Below are 20,918 nucleotides of genomic sequence, written 5' to 3' on the forward strand. Positions count from 1 at the left end.
ACACACACACACACACACACACACACACACACACACACACACACCATAAAGTGTCATAAAATTAAAACTGCTTTCAAATCACATTCAAGCACACCCTCCGCTTTCAACCAGTGAACTTGAAATTTCTAGATCTATGTTTTGCCCTATGTAAAATAAGATACTGGTTCTATCAAATAACTGAGCTAACTTAGTGTATAGTCCCAAGGAGAGTGAATTTTTTTTACCAAAAGAAAAACGATTTTCTTTCCATTCACAGCCCTCTCTAACTTACACTTTAAATATAACCTTTCAATAGAGCTTTCAAGAACTCCCAGGGAAACCAGGCAATGGGTGCTGTGTTGCAAAACAATTACGGCAACTAAGTGGCTAACATTAATAGAGTACACTGGTTTTGCCAAGTCATGGTGGTAATATCTTATACTTTTCTTCTGATGCAAATTCTGCATCAGAAGCTAGTATGATGGTACATTTAATAAGACATCACTCTAGCTTATTGGACTTACCACATAAGAATTATTATTATTGTAGTCTCTAAAGAGGTTCAGAAAAGTAAAAAACATGTCTTATTTTACACTCCATTAAAAAATTCAGTCTTTTTTTCTCTCTTTTCTATGTTCTGCCACTACTCTCTTTTCCCCCCCTTCCTGATCAGTCCTTTCCATTGTCAGATGAGTAATGACGCTCATCTTTTTTGCTAAAGCATTTTATCCAGCTTTTCTCTGGCATGCTTTCAGAAAACTTGGGGCTAAGCCCTGAGCTCAGTGGGCCCAAGTGTCCTTGGTCTAGTTTTGGGCTGACACTGTCGAGGTGATGTCCTGTAAAAAAAACATGTAGTGCCTTGTAGCCAGATAAACCTGAGTTCAAATCCTGACTCTGCCATTTCCTTGCAAAGGCAGATAGGAGACAGATACTGTACATATCTTATACTTGCAGATGCTCTTCCTATCTTCTATGCAGTTTCCTTATCTGTAAAAAGTAGACAATAAGAGCTATCTTAAGGGTCCTTTGAGGATTAAGGTAGGTGAACTTTTTAAAGTGCCTGACAAAATTCTCACTCATGGAAGGACAGGGTGGTAGAGGTGGGAGGTTGGGGTCCTTCTTCCCTTCTTGTCCTGAATCACCTCTTTCCACTCTTCTTTGAATAAATTCATTATCTGTGTTTTTTATTGGAAACCTCTTCATACCATTTTTGGAAGGAAGAAGGATATAAATCCATTTATTCAATAACATTCATGGAGCGTCTTATGTGAACAAACAGTATGTGAATGAGAAATGAACTAGCATTTTTATTCTTAACACTAATGACTTACCTTCACACTGGGAATTTCATCTGTTTCCTACACTATGACATACCTCTGTTCATTACCACTGATCTCCCACCATGACCTTGGGGCTTCACTTCTGCTTCCCACTGAAGGTCACCCTGTCCCATATGCATTCTTTGTCAGAATTTTTTTATTTTGCAGAAAATAAGGGACCCTGGCATGGATGGAACATGTGAAACTATCAAGAACAGTGAAAAGTTTCAGATTTTTGCTACCTGCCAGTTTTGTTTCGTGAATGCTGGCAGAAGACCACCTGAATCAAAGATGAAGGTTGTTTTTACTCAAATGGTATGTTTCAAGTTCTGTTGGTTCCCCTTGTCCCCGAAGTCCTATGGAGCATCTCAGGTCCCTGTTAGCAAACTCAGGAGGTTTGCATCATACCTGAGCAATCTCAAGCTTAGGGAATCTGAATCTTTTATAATGGACTGCAAGTTAGCCTGCCCAACAAATAGTCTGGAATAAGAGCATTCAGTACTTCAGCTCACAAGAGGTACAAAAACGTGATGGATCCATGGAAAATTATTTCCGAATAGACACAACTCCTGTCTCCTTCTGGAGATATGGCCAACAGTTGTCACTAGAAATCAGACGATCACTGGGCTTTCTAGCAGTTACCACAGAGGGAGAATTTCATTTGGCATTGAATGACCCTTGAGTCATAGAAGACTAGAAGTAAAAGGAGCCTGCAAGAAAGTAATGAAAACTTCCTTACCAACAGCTCCAAGCTCCTTCTCCGACCACCCTCTGACATCAGCTGTTGTACCAGGAAAACTGGCAGAAAGCAGGTAAGCCTCACCCATAGATTTTGTTCAAGTAAACGTAGCCCTTAATGTCCCCCATAGTCCCAAAACAGCTTGAGTCTGTGCAACTTCAACTCTTCACTCCGAACCTAAACTAATTTTAAGAGTTTGGTGCTTGTTTCAGCAGCACATAGATTAAAATTGGAACGATACAGAGAAGATTAGCATGGCCCCTGCGCAAGGATGGCACAAAAATTCATGAAGCGTTTCATAATTGTTATTATTCAAAAAATATTAATAAAATAAAAGCTTGGAAGAGTAAGCTAATTTTGTTACTTTTATGACATTGGAAATCCTGTATGTACATCCATCTGGCTTTCTTTAAGCATTAAAAAACATTGGAAGTCTTGGCCGGGCACGGTGGCTCACGCCTGTAATCCCAGCACTTTGGGAGGCTGAGGCGGGCGGATCACAAGGTTAAGAGATCAAGACCATCCTGGCCAACAGGGTGAAGCTCCGTCTCTACTAAATATACAAAAAAATTAGCCGGCTGTGGTGGCACGCACCTGTGGCCCTAGCTACTCGGGAGGCTGAGGTGGAAGAATAGCTTGAATCCAGGAGGCGGAGGTTGCAGTGAGCAAAGATTGCACCACTGTACTCCAGCCTGGTGACAGAGCAAGACTCCATCTCAAAAAAAAAAAAATTAGAACTACTTCTTTTGGAGTAAAACCAGAAGAGTCATTTCCTTCATTCCACTGGTATTTTCTGAGGTTGTCCTGTGTGTCAGAGGCTGCTCTGGGCAGTAGCAAATTAGTGGTAAATATGAGGGCAATGGCCTGCCCTTAGAGAGCTAATATTTTAATGAAGGAAATAAAAAGTAAAAGGGTTTTAAAAAACACAAACATTTCAAAGACTCATACATAAAATGAAATAAAAAGAATGACATGATAGAAGGTAGATGCTAGCTTTCTTGACATTTTGGCTTTGTCCCTGCCAGTAAACAAGCAAAGAGTATCTGAATTTCAGTATAAAACTTTCCAGTGTTTGGTCAGAGAGCCGTGATTTAATTTTTCAAGTTGTTAAATGTTTAGTTTCAGACTTCCTCAAGGATAGATTTCTTTTTCAAGGGCATAAAAATCCAACTTTTACTATTTCTTACAGGAAAATGCAATGTCATGAATTATTGGAAAGTATTGACCTCTGTATTTATTTTAGCAATAAAATTTTGAAAGAGAAAAGCCATGAACACTTAGTGGGCTCAAAAAGCAGGATGTCTTTTTGTTCTGCTATGACAGAATTCCTGACATGAAGTAATTTATAAAGAACAGATATTTAGTTCTCACAGTTCTGGAGACTGGGAAGTCCAAGATCAAGGTGCCATCAGGTTAGGGCCTGATCTCTCTATTTTCAAGATGGCACCTTGAAGGCTGTGTCCTCTGGAAGGGAGGAATGCTATGTCCTCGCATGGCAAAAGAGCAGGAGAGGAAAAACCCACTTCCACAAACCCTTTTAATAGCAGCACCAAGCCATTCATGAGGGCTCTACCACTAAGCCCCACATCCCAACACTGCTGCACTGCAGATGAAGTTTCCAACAAATGAATTTTGGGAGACACATTCAAACTGTAGCATACGGTACTCAGAATTACCTGAATATCTAAAATGTTTGATTCTAGGATATTAACTCAATGTTGAAAATAACCATGGATGTACAGTTAAGGTTATAGGGATGGACAGGAAGGAAATGAATAGAGACACGGGAAGAGGCATTGGTTTTGTCTGTACTTACTTACCAGCTCTTCACCATTAGAAGAGGAAATTTCAGGATGGAAAGGAAGGAAATGAGAGAAGAGTGCTGGGGGAAATAAACACATGTGGCTAGGGCTTTCTGACTGGTGAGCACCAAAGATGAGTTAAGACTAGATCCCACTGGCTGACAGCTCTAGTTGGTGTCTTATTGACAATGACAATAATATCAAAAAATCATCTAAAATAAATAAATTCACTGGCTAGGTAAAATTGCAATAGCCACTGGATCATGATTTTTAGAGCCTATCTCTTTAAGAAAGGGTTAGAAGGAAGACAATCGCAGAGGCAATCGTTGTAGGAGAATAAAGAGTTGCTACTGTAGCTACAGCAGAGACCAAGAGAAGAGCTTGGGAAGTCTGGGTGGTGGTGCACTGTGCTATTCTTCCACAGTGAGCAAATGAGGTTTGTGGGAGGACAGGGTGGCAGGGGTCCAGGGGAGGGGTTATAAAGCAAGTAGTCTTCTGAAGATTCAAGCTGTTTATCTGGAGACTTGAGAGTTCTGCCCAAAATATATGTTAAAAAAAAAAAAGTAATCTATATAAGAAAAATCCCATAAATGCTATGAGACTCCTAATGGCTTTTAAACATATTCTCAAGGCAGGCTAAAGTCTGAGAGAATCTTATATTATCAAAGTACGCTTCAATTGTTATCTTAGAGATAAATTATAAATGTAATTTGTAAAACATGAATACAAGGCATGAATTTGAAGTTAATATCAAAAGGTATGATCTTAGGGAGTTGGCTTAAGAGTTTTTTGATGTTGTTTTGCTTTGCATCTTATTTGTTTGCTTGTTTAAAGTTTAAAGGAAAAAATTCATTTTAAACCATTCTCACTGAAATGCATTTTAAGTGTGAGTTTCATCCCTTACATTTTATCCATTGAATCAAATTAGATAAGAAGCTGGCTTTTAAACATTAAAAACAGCAAAATTGAAAGAACTCACTACTTAAGATGCAGTCTAGGGCTTAAAAATTCATTTACAAAAAAAAAAAAAATCTGCCTTTAAGAACAGTGAGCTTTCAAGGTGGCTAAGCTATATTAAGGTGAAGTTATACTTATTTTGACTATAAATATGAATGCTAATTGGAGAAAGTATCATATAACTTATGAGAAAATACTGCATTTTTGAAAAACCAAATTTGAGTGCCTCATTTGTCATCTGTATGGTAAAGATATTTCGGTTGTCTCTTTTACGTAGCTCCTTTAGCTTGTCCTTATTTAAGTCAACAGGGTCTCTCGATTCAGGGCGAAGTTCCAAAAAATTCTGCCAGTTTTCTAAATCTGTTCTTTCCATTCCAAATTCCAAGTGACTCTCTCTCTTTTAAACGGATGCAAATACTTAGTTTCACAACTTTAGTCATTTTCATCCTTAGAATACAGACTGGGAAATAGCTCACTCCTGTGGTGCTGGGCAAAGGGTGCCAGACGATAGCAAAGATGTCGGTGACTTCACCGAAGGGAGCTTTGTTGTGCAGGAGCCACTGCCAGCTACCCTCCCCCAGCACCGACTCCCAAAACATCACAGTCCAAAGAGGGGCGCGCCGATCCCCTTTCCCACCTCCCCTCCTCCACTTCCCTGCCTATCAGCATCCAGAAGCAATTCTTTGCATGGGTGCTTCTTCATCCTGATCCTGACTGGCAGCTCCAAGGATTAAACTCAGGTCCTTTGGAGCAGTCGCTTTATGCACATTAGCCCCCTGGGGTGTTGAACTCCAAAACCTCTATTTTTTCCCCCGGGTCTACCCTGTATCTCACAAAACCCTAGTTAGCCACTGTGGTACACAGCCTTTCTTCCATTCCGGGCTATCAAAAGAAAACAAAACAAAACACCAGACCTTACAACAATATGATGGATATGGTAATGATCGAGGGTCTTTAGGGTAGTGGGCAAATTCCAAGTTCTTTCATAACCGAGACTTGGGAACCCGTTTTCTTCTTTATCATTAAGACTTCACATTTTCATCAGCAGAATCTTGCTTACAATAGCACAAATGATCATTTGGCTGAATGAAAATCGCTTGTGTGTTGTACGTGTGTGTGTGTGTGTGTGTCCAATTTTAAAAAAGTTCCTCAAAACTGCTGAATGTAAATCAAGACCAGTGTCTTCTTAATCAAACAAAATTTCCTGCTTAGTGACTGCATTAAAAAAAAAAAGACCATCTGGCCTCTCTCTGCTATTTGAGGTTTTTTTTTCTCCTCCTCACTTCCTGGTTATCTTTAGCAAAACATTATTGTTTTTACCATGGTGCATTTCCTTCTGTGCATTACTTTAATAAATGGGATAGAAAGTATTGCTTCATTTCTTGAAAAATACTTTTCAGTTTAAAATGGCAGGTTTAAAAAGGGGAAAATGTGCTTAAAAGAAGGAAGATGAAAGTCAAATCACAGTGAGGGCATTAACCACTCATGTTTCTTTAAACACTTCTGCCAAGGCAAGCTCTCTCTCTCTCTCTCTCTCTCTCTCTCTCTCTCTCTCACACACACACACACACACACACACACACACACACACACACACACATATATGCATAGTAACCATTAAAATCCAAAAAGAAAAGCCACCCTATGCACCCTATCCTACTCATTTAAGGTGATAACTATACTAAACACCCTCCAAGAAATAAATCTGAAATGGAATTAATTTCCATGTGGGAACAAAGATAACAACAAAAGTACAATTAAATCTCAATTAACTGAAATTCTCTGGAAATGACAGAGTTCTGGTTAATTTAATTTTCTGGTTAACTGAACCACAAATAGAAAACTTTAAAAAAACCACCATGGCATGTGTATACCTATGTAACAATCCTGCAAGATCTGCATATGTACCCCAGAACTTAAAGTAAAATAAAAAAAAAAGTTATAACTTCAAAATTTAAAAAAAAAAAAAGAATCCTAATTGAAACATTTCAAAATGTTTGAGTCCACTTTATTTGCCTAATCACAAATCACATATTGGATCTAACTGAAAGGTTTGAGGTAATTTCAAATCTTACTTTTCCTTGAGATCATCATTAAAAAGACCTTTTTTCATTTGATCATAAATAGAGATTGTGGGAATTCACAAGAGATAACGTAGGAGATTGATTTGACTGTATAATTGTATCCATGACCATGGATTTTTTAGTAATTCATAATAACACCTTCCTCCTTTTACTTCACAAATCTTTAGGAAAAGAATAATGCAGAAAACTTGTGGTTAATAGAGGTTTGATTTTTTTTTTTTGGCAAAGTTCAGGTAAGCTGAGGTTTTTGTGCATTTACATGCTAAACAAAATGACAAAGATTTCTCCTTTTCTCACTGCTGTTGAATAAATGTAAAAAATGAATGATAATTTTAATATAGTACTTCTGATTAATTTTATTAGTACAAATTGAAGACTATGGAATAATTTCAGAAATATGTAAAATAATTGAGAAAGCACTAGTGTTTAGGTTTCCCAGCAGAACATAATGGCAGCTCAAGACTGGTCCCAAATATCCTCCTTCCATGGTGCAGTCACAACCAGTCCAGCCCTTCCTTGGGCTCTCCATCCCAATTTCCCACAGAAATTTACACTGTGCCACCTGAGTTACCAAATAATGATACCATTTTGAATCAAATTATTGCCCAACAAAAAGAGACCTCTAGTCTTATATTTTAGGGTCCCACGCTTTGATGAAGGTTATGGTAGAAGAACTCCTGCATTGGGTAGGAGATTGGGAAAATGTTAGCTAAGATCACTTCCAGCTCTACAATTCCAAATAGCTTGCATCGTATGTGGAAAGATAAGACTGGGACTCATGCTCTCTCTCTGAATACCCACACACTCTCACACTCTGCCTCTCTACCTCTGTCTCTGTGTCTCTCTCACACACATATCACTTTTTCTTTTGGGGAGAGGAGGACATCACCAAGCCTTCATCCCCAAAGCAATACTAGGTAGATTTATTTTGAAATCCTATTATATGCCAAGAACTCGGATAGCTACTGAGCACATAGTAGTTTTCATAAATATTTCCATAAAGGACTGAATGAAGCTGAGAGGATCCACCATCTCTCACTTGGGGGCCTACAAAGGATATTCTTAAAAGGAGAAAAGATCAATGATGTCAGATTTAGCTGTGGCACTGGTATTTGTGCTGATGACTATTTTGAAAGCAGTACAGACGTTACACACTAAAAACAGGACTCTATTGTAAGGCATATATATGTGTATATTTATTTATGTATCACTATTATCAACTAGTATGTCTTGGAAACAAATGTGTGAAGAATATTTTGAGGATAAATGTATTGAGTTTGTATTTTAGATCTCAACCTATAACTCAGTTTAGACCTTGCAAAGACAAAATCAGTGGGTCCTTATTCTTGCTCATTTTGTCCTTCTAGCTGTACTGTCTTCTCTCAGTATCTTTTCACCAAGTCTTGCCCTGAAGAATGATAACACCACCAAAACATAGGCACTTTTTCTTTCTAAGGACCCCTCAGGGGATATTATAAACTTAATGTCTTGGGGAATTCTGCAGAGACTTTCTAAACTGGCATACTCAAAATCAGTGCCAAGGCCCTGAGGGTGATTGGGCTCCAACATCTGTCACCACAGTGATTTCCAGGTTGATTGGGTGCACCTGACATTCTTGGGTCAAGGGTATGGACAAGTAGCCCTGTGCCATTTAGAACTATCAAACACTCTTCCAGACCATAGAAGCAGCATCAGGATGTACTGCAGATTATTACCTGCTGACTCTATGTGAAGCTGTCCTTCCATAAATACTTATTTTCCTTAGAAAAGGGCAAAAGGTCTCATGATACATTACGTAGGTAACTGTTATACCCTAATAGAGTAGCGTGCTTGTATTAATTCTTCACTGTACAAAACAAAGAATATACATATTATATTCTTTGTTTTATATATATAAATATATATACAAATATATAAATATGTACATATATATTCTTTGTTTTATATATATATATAATTGGTGGCTTAATGGAAATAATATTTATTTAGGGAATGGCAACTTCTAGGCAAAGCAAAGAGAGCATCAATATTCTTAACACCCACATGGTTGATATGTGATGCAATTTGCATAAGGCTTCCTTTGAATTTCATTTTTTTGGAGCTTTCCTTCATATATCCATAAGTGGCATTTTTTTAGAAAATCTACAATTTGCCAGGCACTTTATATAAATTGGGGCTAATCCCTAAATTGTGGGTATCATTTTCCTCCATTCTGCAGATGAGGAAACTGAGACACAGAGTTAAAGTATCTTCTCCAGGGCCACACAACTGGCACACAGCACAGACTAGTTTAGAATCTGGATTTTTCTAACTCTTAAAGATCTCTTTCCAGAAGTGAAATTACTATGCCAAAGACACATCTGCATATTCATGTTTACTGCGGCACTCTTGACAATAGTTAAGGTATGGAATCAGCCCAAGTGTCCATCTACAGACGAAAGGATAAAGAAAATACATTTCTTTATGGGGATGATTAGGACAGTGGAATACTATTCAGCCATAGAAAAGGATAAAATCCTGTAATTTTTGGCAACATTGATGAGCCTGGAGGACATTATGTTAGGTGGAATAAGTCAGGCACAGGAGACAAATACTACATGTAACAAACCTGCACATGTACCCCTTGAATCTAAAATAAAAATTCAAATTATAAATAAAAGAAAATAAATTTTAAAAGCATTTAGAAAGACAAATGCCACATGATCTCACTCATATGTGGAATCTAAAGAAGTCGATTTCATAGCAGTAGAGTAGAATAGTGGTTCCCAGAGGCTGCTGAGGGTATGGGGGAAGGAAGGAATAGGGAGAGGTTGGTCAATAAGTACACAAAGTTAGACAAGAGTAAGTTTTGATGTGCTGTTACACGGTACAGTGACTACAGCAAATAACAACGTAATGTATATTCAAGACAGCTAGAAGACAAGATTTTAACTGTCACCACAAAGAAATAATAAATGTTTAAAATGATGGATGTAGTAATTACCTCGATTTGATAATTATACTGTGTATCCGTGTACTAAAACATCACATTGTGCCCTATAAATATGTATAATTGTTAGGTGTCAATTATAAATAAATTTTTTAAAATTTATTTCCTCAGCAACATATTGCTATTACAGCCTCAAGGAATTGGAAATTTTAGATATATGAATGTGAAGAAAATGAAGATGCTGTAGATTCTGGCAGTATTTCAACTACTTCTAAGCTTTAATTTTGAAAAGATGAATGGTTAAGCATTGGTCATGTGTCCCTTTTTTACCAGGAGCTATTCAGAAATTTCACAAGCTAAACCCTCCCAATTCTGACTTAGAAGGACTGACATCTGGATCATATTGGCAAGGAGGTGCTTTAAACATAAGAGAAAATTAGGAGAAAGGCCTAGGACTGGATTACTTCCACAAGTTCACTCACCAATATCCGCCCAAGTACTGTCTTTTTTCTTATAGCTAGCTTGTCATCCATTCTTTCTGCTCAGTGAACAATGGCTTGTGACCTCACAGTTAGTGAGTTCACAGGAGAAATGTATCAGTTATAATTAATGTTTACTAGAATAAATGTAAATATTTTAAAGCATACAACAGTTCCAACCACATGTGATTTCCATTTTATTTTATGAAACACTAAAAATCCACTTGTCCACCCCATTAATTATAACCTGCTCTCAGCCCTGACCTGTATATAATTCCTCCTGACATAAATTGGAACAAGGTGCTCAGAATGGAAGCAGCCTACACCCCAACTGGGTTACAAAATGTCAAGTTCCCAAACCTCTCAAAAGTGTAACCTGACATTTTGCTAAGATTAGAGACAGTTTATGAATTTAAAAAGAGGGCTTAAGGACTCACCACAGTTAAACCTACAGTAACTCCTGAAATATCCAAAGTAAACAGGACTAAGGGAGCCCTAGGGACACCAAAACCCTGTTAGAAGAGAAGGAACAGTCTTTAGTGGGTGGTATTTCTTTGCAGAAAATAATGTACATGCATTCAACTAGAATTAAGAAGAATGCAACAATAAACTTTGAGGCTTGAAGCCCTCTAGAGATCTAAAGGAGTCATGAATGGGCCATGTAAAATATTTCTCCTTTTGCTACATGTGAATGATTGAATTTATACTGCCCATTAATCCTAAACGTTGAAGGCAAAAAAAAAAAAGAGATTGGCTAACTTTTTAAATAGTGTTTTTCCTGACATGAATATAATATGTATTTATTATACATATGTATAATGTACCTTGGTGAATATTTATAAAATTCCCAACAAGCAAAACACCTATATAAGGATCTAACCACTAAGAAGCAACATTCCACAGATTGATCTTTCTAGTCATTTTCTGTACCTCTTAGCCACAAAAATGGGATCAGACTTTACATTTTGTTTTGCAAGTTGTTATTTTAAATATAATACATTGGGTGATTTTTTATGTTCAAAGACTTTTCTGACTTTTCAAGATTAATTTTAACTACCTTTTAGTACAACTAAAGTATTACAGCCAGTTGCCAAATAAAATAGACTATATAAGCTGAAGATTTACTAAATCTTAAAATGTAATTTTTCCCCATTATAACATACACTGTCAATAAGGGTGATATTGCCCCCAAGAGAGAGAAAACCAGTTCTCAGTGGCAAAAAAAAACCCAACTTACTCTTTTTATGCACAAAGCACAGATATATATATAAATATCTCTCTCTATATATAGATAGATATAGATATATAGTATATCTGTCTTATTAAAATTTCATTCAAGGAGCAATTAGGAAAAAAATGATTCAAAAGGCTCTTTGGGACAGGGGGTTGAAAATGAAAATTGGTTGTGAAACACTGTGCTACTGCATCAGACTTGTAAAAAGTGGCTTTTATATTGCTAGAATTCAGAAGAGGATTTTTTCCATTTTAAAATTCTCATCTTTGAATAAATTTTTATTTCTTAGTTGCAGAAACCAAGGTTTCAAGAGGCAGATATTTGGAGAGTTAATGTTTTGTGATACGCCATGGTCAATACATGTGATATCTGCCATGTTCTTACTCAAGACTCCTTGGGGTCTGGGTTAGGAGGCATATATTGAATGAGAGGATGTTTTGAGGGCAGGTGAACATATCATCTCAGAAAGGGCTGGGGCCTGCTAAGTCTGCATCTCAACATTTATTAGCTCTTGTTCTGTGCTGCCCTCTTGTGATATCTGAGCCTCCAGTTTGCCTTGATCTCAAAACCTTCAGTTGCCCTAAATTGATGGACCACCTGCCCTCCAGTGCTTCTTGGCACCAACACCAAGGAGATGGTCAGGGAAAGAAGTGAACACCAAAAAATACAGATTTCCTTACAGGAAGAAGCCAGTGTCAGAAGAGGAAGGAAAAGTCACAGAACTTCCCTTTCACCCTTTAACCCTAGGAGATGGTGGGCTAATTGTCCACAAACCTGCTGTTATTACAGGCCACACAGCTCACCAAGGAGCAAGGCAGGAGCTGAGACTCTTCATCACCTTCTGTGGTAGGCAGACTTTCTAAAGCGGCAGCCCAAAGATGTCCACCCGAATCCTGGAACTTGCGAATGTGATATCACTCCTTGGATTGTGTTGTGTTACAGGGCACACTCGATGTTACAAAGGAAGACGATGCAGGTGGGCCTGACCTAATCACATGAACCCTTAACTGCTGAGAACTTTTCCTGACTGATGGAAGAGGAATTTAGAGAGATTCTATGTGTGTGAAGGACTCAATGTGCTGTTGCTTTGAGGATGGAGATGGCCACTTAAGAAGGAATGCAAATGTCCCTTAGAAAGAGTGAACCACAGCTTATAGCTACCAAGGAGCTCAGTCTTACAGCTGCAGAAAGTGAATACTGCCAACAGCCAGAGCAAGCTTGGCAACAAATTCTTCCCTAGGGCCTCCAGGTAAGAGCTTTGTCTGGCCAACAGTTTTATTTCAGTCTTATGAGACCCTGAGCAGAGAACACAGCTGGGCCACCCAGACTTGCAACCTACAGAACCATGAGCTAATAAATAAGCGTTGGTTTAACCTGTACATTTGTGCTAATTTGCTATGCAGCAATCGTAAATGAATACACTTTCCCTTCTCTATGACGATCCTGATAGGGGGCATCCTGGCAATGTCCGTCTCTTAGATCACAGATTCTGGTGAGTGACAATCAGTTCAAATACAGCATCCAGTCCCGGACTCTGACTGACTTCTTCTTCTTAACCCTTCAAGAATCCGCAATAAATCTTGCCAGACAAGTCCTAGCTCTTGACCTCGGCTCTGATCAATTGTCCCTTAGGAAGATTTTAATCATCTTCTGCTTAATGATCAATTTCTCAGGGCTCTGCAGCTTCACAACCTCTACCACCTGCCTTATTTAGTGCTTAGCATCTTGTTCAAGTCAAGCATCCATCTGGTGTATTTCACTATGGTTGTCTTTTACCTGCTTAGAATTTTTCTTTCTACATCTAGAACGTGTTCATTCTGCCTCTTCAAATCTCCAATGCACTCATTTTCCTATAATGGGCTGCTCAAAGACTGTGTAAGAAGAAAAGTGAAAGTCTGAATACTCTTCAATGTGTTAATTGTCCTGAATTTTCTGTAGGGAAAATAGAAACAGTAAAGACATGCCATGAGCATATGCCATGGTGGAAAGACAAGGAAAAGGATTAAACATCAGACATGGTTGAATGTGAAACTTTCCCAGTATTTTATCACCTCTGCATGTTTCTAAATCTTTCCAGGTCTCACTCTCCTCATTTGTAAAAGAATAATAGTAATATTTAACTCATAGAGCTACAAGGAGGAATGAAAATGGTAAAGGCCCATATAACAGAAACCAGCATGTGCAAACATTTAAATATCACTGTGAGAAGAACTGAGGTGGTTGTTTGTATAAAATACTTCTAATTTTCGGAGGTGGTAGCTTTGTAAATAATCTTTTTCTCTCTTCTATTATCATAAGAACAAAGCCATTGCTACCCTTCTTTAAGGCAGACTTTAGCCTGACAATTAGAGTATTGTATGATATGGAAACAGTGATTTGACATTAGAATGCTGTATCAATTACTCTGAGAGTAAAGAAAGTGAGTTTTAGGATTAGGAATAAAGTTCTTCTGTTGCCACATTTGTTAGGATATTTCCGGGTTTTCTGTAAAGTTGAGTAAACCCTTACCCCATGAAGGCAGGGCCCATGCTTAATTCATTCCTGAATATCTACAGAGTTTGGTTGAAAACTGTATCCTCAGTAAGCACTTACCCACTTACTCATTTATTCATGCATTGAAAAATCAGTTAAAGAATATAAAATTTAGCTGGGCACAGTGGCACACCTGTAGTTTCAGCACTTTGGGTGGCTCAGGTGGGAGGATTGCTTGAGCCCAGGAGTTCGAGGCCAGCCTGAGCAACGTAGTGAGACCCCGTCTCAACAAAGAAAAAAAAAGAAAAAGAAAGAATAAAATGTATGGTGAAAACTGTGGTGAGCTCAACATTTTATTTTTTGAATTCTCTTATTTATGTTCCTACTGAATATTTATAACTTTAATTTTTCTTCTAATTACTAAATCTTAATGCTTCTCTGATAGAACCAAAGGGGATATTTGGCTATTTGGGGGTTGGGGAGAGTGGGACATATGTTCCTTGCCAAATCTCCAAGTTCTTCAGCTTCTGACTTGTGCTCTAACCTGAAAATAAACCCAGAAACTGTCATATAAAATGATCAACGTATTTCCAACTGTCTTATTCCTTTTGTATTTCCAGCTCATTACCCAGGATGCATTTCCAGTGTCCTAGTGGCCCTGTCTTACGCCAAGTGTTGCTTCTGGCTTGTGAACATCAGAGACTTTAAATTCCAGATTTAAGAGACTTGCGGCTGAAGAGCTTTTCTCTTTCTGTAAATTACTTGTCATTAAAATAACAAAGGATGTACTCATTAGTCAAATTAAAGATCATCTATCTGGAAGTGTATTAAATGCAGATAAAGTATAAAGAAGCATTGTTGATAGTTTTTTTTTTTTTTTTTTAATGTGGACTTAATGAATAACTTCGCTGTTAAAATTTCAGCAGCCAAGGGCCATGAAAAATTCCCATGGCTTTAAAATTCACAGCCTTGGCAGACTTCTTAATGGACAAAGTTCAAGATATTCATAGCTTCCCTGACTTAAAATAAAAATCCCCAAACCACACAAGGTAGCATTATTATACTCTGAACACTCTAGAAAAGGTCTTATTAGCTGATTCTTCATAATTATTTGCTTAAAAAAGTTGAGTGTTATAATTTAGTCTCTCACTAGCTTAGCCTTTGGACATAATGTAGCATTATTGCTTTAAGTTATATACTGGCTTAAGGAATGTAAAGTGCTTCACAACAACCTGCAGATTAGTAGAGCCCCTTTCTAAGTCATTACCCTAGAACAGGGTTCTGCAAACTACAGCCCACAGGCCGCCTATGTTTCAAATCCAGGCCTCTGCCTGTTTTTGTGTGGCCCACAAGCTAAGAATGGTTCTTACATTTTTAAGTGGTTGAAAAAATATTTTTTATATTATTTTGTGGCTTGTGAAAATTGTATGAAATTCCAATTTCAGTGTCTATAAATAAAGCTTTTTTGTAACACAGTTACCTCCAAGGGCTTTATATAGTCTATGACGAGCTGAGGGGTTTGGACAGAGACTGCATGGCCACAAAACCCAAAATATTCACTGTCTGGTACTTTATGAACAAGGATGCTGAGCCCTGGCCTAGATTCGTGCTGTATGAGAATGGTACAAATATCTTGACACTTTCTCCCCTAATAGTGTAGGGTTGTCTATAGATCCTGGTAGTCATATGATCGTGCTCTAACTACTGCCCTTGTCACATATACACACAGACTTATACATACACACACGCATGCATGTGCACACACACACGCTTTTTTTTTTTCTAATTATTGGGAATGGGGAAGAAGGAGAATGACTAATAGCCAAGACTACCCCTGTTCCTTATGGTTGTAGGAATGCTTATCGTTTTTTAAAAAACAGCTTTATTGAGATAAAATTCACACATTACAAACATCCATTTCGTGTATAATTCCTTGGTTTTTAGTATATTCAGAGTTTTGCAACCACCACCATCTAATTCCAGAGCATTTTCATCACCCCCAAAAGAAACCCCATATCCATTAGCACTCACTCCCCATTCTCCCCTCCTTTATCCCCCGGCAACCACGAATCTACTTTCTGAATCTATGGATTTGCCTCTTCTGAACATTTTATATAAATAGATCATATAATATGTGGCCCTTTGTGAGTGGCTTCTCTCATTTGGCATAACATTTTTTAAAAACCTTTTCACTATTAAGTTCATAAATCCTCAGGTTTAAAAGTATTTGATATAGCAATCATTGAAAAAGTAATTGTACAATATCCTCTGGGTTTTTCAAAATGCTGATAAAAAGCCCACAAACTTCTCTTACAGTCTCTAGTGATGCCTGTGCGTCTAGGTAATGCCATGAAGAGCATCACCCTGCCACCACATGCTCATTCCATCATTTACTCAGCAAAGCCAAGTGCTTCTCCAGGTGTGGAACAAAACATGCCTCAGAGTTTCAGATCTAAGCTCTTTGCAACCTTCCTTTTCATTAGACACTGGCTTGATTTGCCAATCTGTAAACAGTGTATTGCCAACACACTGTGCCTACCTATATATTTTGCAGAGCTTTAGTCTTTTATATAAAAGTGAAAAATAATATCGTTTCTTAAAATATTCAAGATGATTTAAGTTGCCTTCAACTTTCCAAGTACCTGGAAAAAGTTCCTTATTCCTCATCCCCTTCTTTTCCTACTTATCTGCCCACATTTTTGTCTTTTCTTCTATCTTAGAGCCCCTTTTCTCTTTGATTAATATCTAAAATCCTTTAGCACATGACAATAAGATATTGCAAATAGCCATGAGGTATCAGACAAGCAAAGAAACAAAATTCACACTTCGGTCATTCATGATTTTTTTTCTTATTATCTAGCTAGATGTCTGTCAATATTGTTATTGCTCACTCACTAGCAAAGGCTCAGAATTTCTATTCCAGAGGTAAATTAGGCAAAGTCTCTACAATCCAGGCAGAGAGAGCTTAAAATAGTGGCATTAAAGTTACTGAGTATTAGAAACTGAATGGTATCTCTTTCCTCTAATCAGATGAGTCTCTCTTATGAACAGTTCTTTCAAACGTTGGACATTTGTACTTACTAACATTGCTTGATCCTAAAGGATAGAGTCCAAATCAAACATAACTGGGAATATTTAACCTGGAAAATATGCCCCCGAAAGCCATGTTAGCTTTGTCTTTGAAAAGCTGTCAGAGAACAGAGTAACTGCACGTGCTCTGTGTTGTAGAGAGGGGGCCAAACAGTGGTAAATGCTATAGGGAGAGAGATACAGATTTCATCTAAGGACAAACTTTGTCACTGCAAACCATGCCCCTCATCGGAGTGAGCCTCCTGAAAATCCCCTGTTGTGCTAGCATTCCTGGGGGCCTTTAGAAAGGGGTTGGTGGTGATATGATAGGAATTCAACCAGGATAAGGTTTGAGACCAAAGATCTTTAATTCCCAATGATGTGTAGATTCTGTGGCAAGGGTGATGACAAGGAACCTGGCTGGGGAGATTTTTGGTTTAAGGCAGCTACAATGGTTCAATCCCAAAGATTGATGCACTTTTGTAAGTGAAAGACATGATGTCTTAATGCCAAGGATAACATATTTTTTAAAGCATTTATGTAGCAATTTAACAAGTGAAAAGAAAAGCATTAGTTAACACGTATAAATGTTGGAGATTTTTAACCTGTTCAGATATTCAATATTATATTCTTTAAAAAAAAAAACATATTTGAGCCAAAGGCCTAAAGTAGTCTTTTGAAATATATATATTTCAAAATACATAGACACACATGTATAAATACTCTTTAAATATAGATTCTTAAAATGTATTAAATGCCTGAACTTGCTGGATCATTAGACAAGAGCTACATGAGAAAACCTGAAATTTAAAAACACAAGCAGTATGTACTTTTTATAAGAAAATAATGAGCCACAGTGAGGAACCTGTCTTGACATTAACTATGAAAAACACAATAGTTTAAAATCTACTAAGACTTGATTGCCTTAGACTAGAATTAATCAGAAGTTCTCTTCATTTTTTGAAATTATGTTTTCTTGGTTCAAAGTTACAAATCTCAAAGCTGTGTAGTATGAAAAGCTTTTAGAAGGCTTTTTGTCAGAAAAAAAATGGATTGCCTCTGCTACATACATTTTTAAGGCTGACAAATATTTTCTCATATTGAATATGCTATCTTATGTTATAACTTGAAGGGCTCTGATGAGATTTAGTACCACCTATAGTATCTGAAAATCCCTACAATTTCAGTTATGACATTCCATTACATGGAAGTGTCATTTTATCCCAAATAACCAAGGTTACGTTTTAAAATTTTACTTTCCATGAATTAAATCAGTAATGCACACATTCAACAGATAGGTAAGTTTTGTGCTAGGCATTGAGGAAAATTCAAACCATCCACTGTACAAGTTTCAAAGACCTATTCACAGAGTTGATTAACAGGATTGCCAAATAATTGAAGTCTATTTTTTTCTCTACTGACATTTTACGTACTTGCTAATCTGCCTGTCAGCTCAAGTTGCAGCTTTTGAGAACGCTCAGCTGCTGTTATAACCTCAGTGAATCAACTCTAATTTGTAAGAAGACACTGTAACATTAAAAGATCACCTTATATGTTCCTTGCACATATTGAAAGAAAGGCAAAGATGAGCATGGCTGGGGACCAAAGAGACATTATTAGGTTTATCCCATGAATGACACAGCTTCTTTAAAATATAGAGTTTGTCAGGCAATTTTGGAAATTAGAGATGTTATTTGGGATTCTGGCAACTCTTTAGTATTAACTTCAAAAATTAATGAACCTCTTGGTCTAGAACATAAGGGCTCTGTAGAAAAGGGAAGTGTGTATGATGTTACTATATCATAGACTTCAAATGAAGTCATCAGGAGAATGCATGAAGTTATAATGTTATAACTTCATAGAGACTTTCTGAAGTAACATAAATTATATGAAGAAAACTTGTACCATTTCCTCTAAGAAGGGTGATTTTAGCCTACACAAGTAATTTGTTTTTTCACTTTAGAAGTTAAAATTCCTCTATGTAATCTTATAAACCAAGGAGGATCATTTTCTTGGCTCTTACGGCTATGTTTCTTCCTCCAACGCCTTCTGTCAACATAATCTACTAAACCCTTTGGGCATTATTTAAATGGGCATTTTCAAAGTATTTTTGAGTATTATTTGTCATGCTATGCTATGAAACTAATACATTTTTAAAAGTACTCTTATTATTTTGGGGGTCAGTCTGCATCTGCATTTCAGTGTACTTTTTCTTCATAGAATTTCTTATTAAACTCATATACTTCCAAGAGGCTTTGCTGTATCGAAGTGTCGCTTGAGTTTAGTAGGCTGGGATCATAAATGCAAAGAAAAGAATGAGAATACTTCAAGGTACACCTTCCTCTAGAAATAGTGATAGCTCCAGTCACTTTATAAATCTCTGTTCCTGAGAAAGGAATGCCTCATTCTGAACTGGCTTAGCATTCCTGAGATATTCACATTACAATAGAACTCAGTGGCATATTTTACTGTCAGGGCCATAGATAACAGTGAGTTCATGATAACTACTATCCAAATCTTCTGAATGTAACAACTTAAATTCTGTTACTAATAAAACGTGAGAAGAATGAAAACTAAAAGTGGAATTTAAATTGTACAACTAATACAGGAATATTTTATTTTTATATGAGGTTATATTTATTCTTTTTTCAGGTAATCTAGAATTTATATATAAGATACATATTTTAATCCTAATACAGATAAGAACATACAACTTACAGTATTTCAAACAATAACTATTTTCACCTTATTTTAATTCTAAAGTAGGAATATATTTACATACCAAATGTAATAAATAAAACATATTATTTTACCATGTAGAGGTAAATTTATAAGGTTAAAAATACATAACATTTTCTGTCATTTATATAATAAAATCATTATTGTTGCCATCTAAACATAATTTAAATTTTAAAACACTATCATATTTTCTTTTGCCTGTTTTGGAGTTCTTTAAATGTCCTTTAAAACCTCTTATTAGATAATTCAAAGATAAACACATTGAATCAGAGAAAGATCCAGGAATTGTGCCAATTTCTCTATAAAATTCTCTATGCATATGGAGAGATACCCTATTTTATGGGTATTTTATTACCTGTTAAATTTTATACCTGTTAAAATAATCATGATATCTAATATAAGTGATAAAACATAAATACAAAGTAAAACAAAACCAGGTGTGCATGAAATTTTGTTTTCAATTATACGTGTTCAATTAGTATTTTATTTTGTTTTGTTTTTGAGACAAGGTTCCAGGCTGGAGTGCAGTGGCGCCAATCTTAGCTCACTGCAGACTTGACCACCGAGTTTCAAGCAATCCTCCCATCTCAGCCTCCCAAGTCGCTGGGACTATAGGCTCGCGCCACCAGGCCTGGCTAATTTTTAAAATTTTTTTGTAGAGATGAGGTCTCACTATATTGCCCAGGCTGGTCTCAAACTCCTTGGCTCAAGCAATCCTCCTGCCTTGGCCTCCGAAAGTGCTGGAATTTCAGGCACAAGCCACAACAGTGCCAGATCCAATTTGTATTTTAAAGCATTGAGTATAAGCTCTTTAAGAAATAAAGGCTGACATCTTTCTTTTAACCACTAATCTTCAGCCATAATGTGCTGAAACAAATTTAGAGATTGGTAGTTATCAGAGACCAGGTGGGCACCGAAACCTTATCCCTGCTGGAAAGGAGATTCTTATTAAGTTTCAGGAAACCCAGTGAGCGAACTTGAAGCCTGAGGTTCTATTTCCCTTCTACCTACCCCAATGATTCTCAAAGTGGGGGTTATTTTGCCCCCAGTAGACATTTTGGAATGTGCTGAGACATTTTTGGTTGCCATACTTTGGGGGTGTGGGAGTATTACTGG

At 37.1% G+C, this 20,918-nt stretch overlaps 1 protein-coding gene and 1 non-coding gene across 5 annotated transcripts in view; one reads left to right on the forward strand and one right to left on the reverse strand.

The window, feature by feature from the left end:
* MID1 (midline 1) overlaps positions 1-20,918 on the reverse strand; it is a 371,713-nt gene that overhangs the window by 148,823 nt on the left and 201,972 nt on the right. The gene's annotated exons all lie outside the window — the stretch shown is intronic.
* Positions 2,237-2,343, forward strand: LOC116556839. Its single transcript, XR_004271188.1, has one exon. It is a non-coding gene; the product is annotated as a U6 spliceosomal RNA (small nuclear RNA).

This window comes from Sapajus apella, unplaced genomic scaffold, assembly GCF_009761245.1.
Source record: "Sapajus apella isolate SASKATOON/1434 unplaced genomic scaffold, GSC_monkey_1.0 scaffold17, whole genome shotgun sequence".
Taxonomy (NCBI): Eukaryota; Metazoa; Chordata; class Mammalia; order Primates; family Cebidae; genus Sapajus; species Sapajus apella.